A 5,411-nucleotide genomic window follows, 5' to 3' on the forward strand; every position below is an offset into this window, starting at 1 on the left:
AATTTGCAGTCAGGGTGCGTGAGATAACGACGAGAGACCTCCTGCTGTGATAACAAATCGCACCCCAGACCACAGCTCCTAGTGTAGGTGCAGTGCGCCTAGCATGCAGACAACTGGTTTCAGGCCATCAAAAAATGTTGAGTGTTTATGGAAAAAGTTGAAGAAATGCGTTTTAGACAGGGACGTGCCGAGTAAAACTGTGAGGGAGGGAAAAACCCACCGTGGTTCAACAACAAAGTTAGGTAACTACAGCGAAAGCAAAGAAAGCTTCACTATAAGTTTAAACGCAGCCAAAACCTCTCAGACAAATAGAAGCTAAACGATGTCAAAGTAAGCGTAAGGAGGGCTATGCGTGAAGTGTTCAGTGAATTCGAAAGTAAAATTCTATGTACCGACTTGACAGAAAATCCTAGGAAGTTCTGGTCTTACGTTAAATCAGTAAGTGGCTCGAAACAGCATATCCAGACACTCCGGGATGGTGATGGCATTGAAACAGAGGATGACACGCGTAAAGCTGAAATACTAAACACCTTTTTCCAAAGCTGCTTCACAGACGAAGACCGCACTGCAGTTCCTTCTCTAAATCCTTGCACAAACGAAAAAAATGACTGACATTGAAAGAAGTGTCCAAGGAATAGAAAAGCAACCAGAATCACTCAACAGATGAATGTCCACTGGACCTGACGGGATACCAATTCGATTCTACAGAGAATACCGCAAGTTTCTAGAGGTAGTTCCAGTCTTCAAGATGGGTCGTCGAGCAGATGCGCAAAACTATAGACCTATATCTCTGACGTCGATCTGTTGTAGAATTGTAGAACATTTTTTTTTGCTCGCATATCATGTCGTTTCTGGAAACCCAGAATCTACTCTGTAGGAATGAACATGCATTCCGGAAACAGCGATCGTGTGAGACCCAACTCGCTTTATTTGTTCATGAGACCCAGAAAATATTAGATACAGGCTCCCAGGTAGATGCTATATTCCTCGACTTCCGGAAGGCGTTCGATACAGTTCCGCACTGTCGCCTGATAAACAAACTAAGAGCCTACGGAATATCAGACCAGCTGTGTGGCTGGATTGAAGAGTTTTTAGCAAACAGAACACAGTATGTTGTTCTCAATGGAGAGACGTCTACAGACGTTAAAGTAACCTCTGGCGTGCAACAGGGGAGTGTTATGGGACCATTGCTTTTGACAATATATATAAATGACCTAGTAGATAGTGTCGGAAGTTCCATGCGGCTTTTCGCGGATGATGCTGTAGTATACAGAGAAGTTGCAGCATTAGAAAATTGTAGCGAAATGCAGGAAGATCTGCAGCGGATAGGCACTTGGTGCAGGGAGTGGTAACTGATCCTTAACATAGACAAATATAATGTATTGCGAATACATAGAAAGAAGGATCCTTTATATGATATCGGAACAAACACTGGTGGCTTACTAAACACTCGTTCGACCTATACTTGAGTATTGCTCATCGGTGTGGGATCCCTACGAGGTCGGGTTGACGGAGGAGATAGAGAAGATCCAAACAAGAGCGGCGCGTTTCGTCACAGGGTTATTTGGTAAGAGTGATAGCGTTACGGAGATGTTTAGCAAACTCAAGTGGCAGACTCTGCAAGAGAGGCGCTCTGCATTGCGGTGTAGCTTGCTCGCCAGGTTTCGAGAGCGTGCGTTTCTGGATGAGGTATCGAATATATTGCTTCCCCCTACTTATACCTCCCGAGGAGATCACGAATGTAAAATTAGAGAGATTCGAGCGCGCATGGAGGCTTTCCGAGAGTCGTTTTTCCCGCGAACCATACGCGACTGGAACAGAAAAGGGAGGTAATGAGAGTGGCACGTAAAGTGCCCTCCGCCACACACCGTTGGGTGGCTTGCGGAGTATAAATGTAGATGTAGATGTAGAAAATGGTTCAAATGGCTCTGAGCACTATGGGACTTAACTTCTAAGGTCATCAGTCCCCAGTCGCCTAGAACTCAAAACTACTTAAACCTAACTAACCTAAGGACACCACACACATCCATGCCCGAAGCAGGATTCGAACCTGCGACCGTAGCGGTCGCGCGGCTCCATCCTGTAGCGTTCAGGCCCTCAACTGCTCTGCTTTTAACCTACACACGGCCTTCACTGGCACCGAAGCAAAACCATCTGTCATGAGAAAACTCAACAGTGCTCCACCGTATCCAACAATGAGCTCTCGCTTGACACCAATGATGTCGCAAATGTCAGTGGTTTGGGGTCAGTGGAATGCACGCTACAGGGCAACTGGCTCGGAGCTGTCCTTGAAGTAACCTATTTGTAACAGCTCGTTGTGTCACTGTGGTGCCAACTGCTGCTCAGACCGCTGCTGCAGATGCTGTAGGATATGCCAGAGCCATACGCTGAAGTCGATGGTCTTCGCTCTAGGTAGTGTCACGTAGCGGACCACAGACCAGACTCTGGTCTTCTTGCGATCGTATATTGCTGTGACCACCGCTGCCAGCAATGATGTACAGTGGCTACATTCCTGTCAAGTCTTTCTGCAGTATCGCAGAAGGAACATTCAGCTTCTTGTAGCACTATTGCACCACCTCATTCAAACACAGTGAGATGATGAGATTTTCGCTCTGCAGCGGAGTGTGCACTGATATGAAACTTCCAGGCGGATTAAAACTGTGTGCCGGACCGAGACTCGAACTCGGGACCTTTGCCTTTCGCGGGCAAGTGCTCTACCAACTGAGCTACCCGAGCACGACTCGCGCCCAGTCCTCACAGCTTTACTTCTGCCAGTATCTCGTCTCCTACCTTCCAAACTTTACAGAAGCTCTCCTGCGAACCTTGCAGAACTAGCACTCCTGAAAGAAAGGATATTGCGGAGACATGACTTAGCCACAGCCTGGGGGATGTTTCCAGAATGAGATTTTCGCTCTGCAGCGGAGTGTGCGCTGATATGAAACTTCCTGGCGGATTAAAACTGTGTGCCCGACCGAGACTCGAACTCGGGACCTTTGCCATGCCCGCGAATGGCAAAGGTCCCGAGTTCGACTCTCGGTCCGGCACACAGTTTTAATCTGCCAGGAAGTTTCACAGTGAAATGATGATAATGCCGTCTTACTCTCCTTTAAAGCCATTCTTGGTTAACACATATTCACCACTTCCAAACTCAAAGGAAACTAACGCTCACGACCGTTACAGCGTGTATTTTAACTAAACCTGACTTGCATCCTCATAGTGGCGCTAAATCTGAATGGTCATCATCTCTCAGATTTACAAACATGCCTACCAACTTTCGTTTATGTCGCTCAACTTCTCATTTGTGTTATGATTATTTTCCCATCAGCGTGTTTACATTTCGTCCATATTGCTGAAATACCTGTACCGACAAATTCTATTTTCAGCTGTAGATAATACATCTCTTCCGTCTTCTTCGATCCGAAGACTGATGCAGCCCTCCATGCTGCTCTATCCTGTGCAACCCTCTTCATCTCTGAATAACCACTGCATCCTACATTCATTCGGACGTGTTTAGTGTATTCAAGCCAGGGTCTCCCTCTACAATTTTTCCCTCACATCTCCACCTCACATACATCGCAAACTGAGATCTATTCTTGCTTTAGGATCTCTCCTTTCGTTCACATAGCCGGCCGGTGTGGCTGAGCGGTTCTAGGCGCTACAGTCTGGAACCGCGCGACCGCTACGGTCGCAGGTTCGAATCCTGTCTCGGGCAGGGATGTGTGTCGTGTCCTTAGGTTAGTTAGGTTCAAGTACTTTTAAGTTCTAGGGGACTGATGACCTCAGAAGTTAAGTCCCATAGTGCTCAGAGCCATTTGAACCGTTCACTCACATATACTTCGATGACCAGTTCATACAGTGGAACAGATGTTTACATACAGTGTTAAAACTTTTAAAATATGAAACTGAATATTTAGTTCAGTCGCTATCTACATGTAGAAAGTAAATAAAAGAAACATTTCTTCATCATTGCGTTATATGTCATTATGTTTATTCAGGTGCTTTGGGTACACAGTATTTGTTTTGTTTTTCTGAACAGAACAGAAAAAATAAATTTGTCGTCTGTACAACTCGTGAGGATGAAGTATACGCCTTACCATGTGAAAAGCATGGCTCTCCCGGGTTTAGAGTACACAGTTGAAGATTTTGCCGGTGTTCTTTGTTAATGGTCATTGAAAGTACTGGGAAAACGGTAACTGTAGTCGTTTGGAATGAAATGACATATCGGTGGGAATGATAGGAATACAAGGAATGAGCACATCTTTTCAGTTAGACTTCCCGTTAAGAATTGTCACCTCCATGACGTTTCGCAACATTTTTTTCACGTCAAGCACGATCGTGTGGCACAATCGAGCTGGATTAGTACTGCGCAAAAAATTATTGATGGCCCGAATATGAGTAAGAACGTAAGCGGTGGGACACCAGAGAGATCTAACAAATTCAGAAATTCAGTTTATACTATCCAACTGAATTTCTGAATTTGTTAGATCTATCTGGTGTCCCACCGCTTACGTTCTTACTCATGTTCGGGGCTTCAATAATTTTTTGCGTAATATTAATCCGCATTCACGACGCAGGAGACGATGTGTTCTCGTACAGCATAGTTGATTGCATTGTCTTTCCCACAGCTGCTTTTAGTGCAAAACCGGTACATGGAAACGTTTTACAGGTGAAAACCATCTTCAAACAATGCCGATCATGTAGCAAAAAACCGAGCCAAAATCTGGCCACCGCTTTATGAGATCATCCGTTCCGAACAGAGAGACAAAGATTAATTTTTGTACGGATATCGATGACGAGGTACTCAAGCGAATTTGGGAGGAAAGAAAGTTGAGGCGCAACTTGAATAAAAGCGAAGTGATGACAGTGCGTAATTGTGACACAGGATTTTGGCAGCTCTACCACGTTATGTGGGGACTGTGCCCACGCGAATTTCATTGAAGTTGTTGTTTCGGAATTTTTTTAATTCAAAAATCAGTTTCTAATTGCTAATTCTATTCCTTAGCGTTTCGGACTGGACATTCGCCACTGATGGAGACGACTGAGTGTCTAGCCACGCCGGCCAGAGTGGCCGTGCGGTTCTAGGCTCTACAGTCTGGAACCGAGCGACCGCTACGGTCGCAGGTTCGAATCCTGCCCCGGGCATGGATGTGTGTGATGTCCTTAGGTTAGTTAGGTTTAAGTAATTCTAAGTTCTAGGCGACTGATGACCTGACAAGTTAAGTCGCACAGTGCTCAGAGCCATTTGAACCATTTTTGTCTAGCCACACCAACTGCTACTCTGTGGCATTCTGTAATAACTCCCCGTACCAAATGAAATAGGAGTTGTACGTAACTTTCTATTGGTATGAAATTACAAATCTTATTCATTAAATACGTATAGGCCCATTCCTTGTGGGGCGTATGTGATACAC

The 5,411-nt window shown here is 45.3% G+C and overlaps 1 non-coding gene across 1 annotated transcript; it reads right to left on the minus strand.

The window, feature by feature from the left end:
* Window positions 1-2,662: 2,662 nt before the first annotated feature.
* Window positions 2,663-2,737, minus strand: Trnas-cga. Its single transcript has one exon. It is a non-coding gene; the product is annotated as a tRNA-Ser (tRNA).
* Between the last annotated feature and the right edge of the window lie 2,674 nt (window positions 2,738-5,411).

The sequence above is a fragment of the Schistocerca piceifrons genome, chromosome 11, assembly GCF_021461385.2.
Source record: "Schistocerca piceifrons isolate TAMUIC-IGC-003096 chromosome 11, iqSchPice1.1, whole genome shotgun sequence".
NCBI lineage: Eukaryota > Metazoa > Arthropoda > Insecta > Orthoptera > Acrididae > Schistocerca > Schistocerca piceifrons.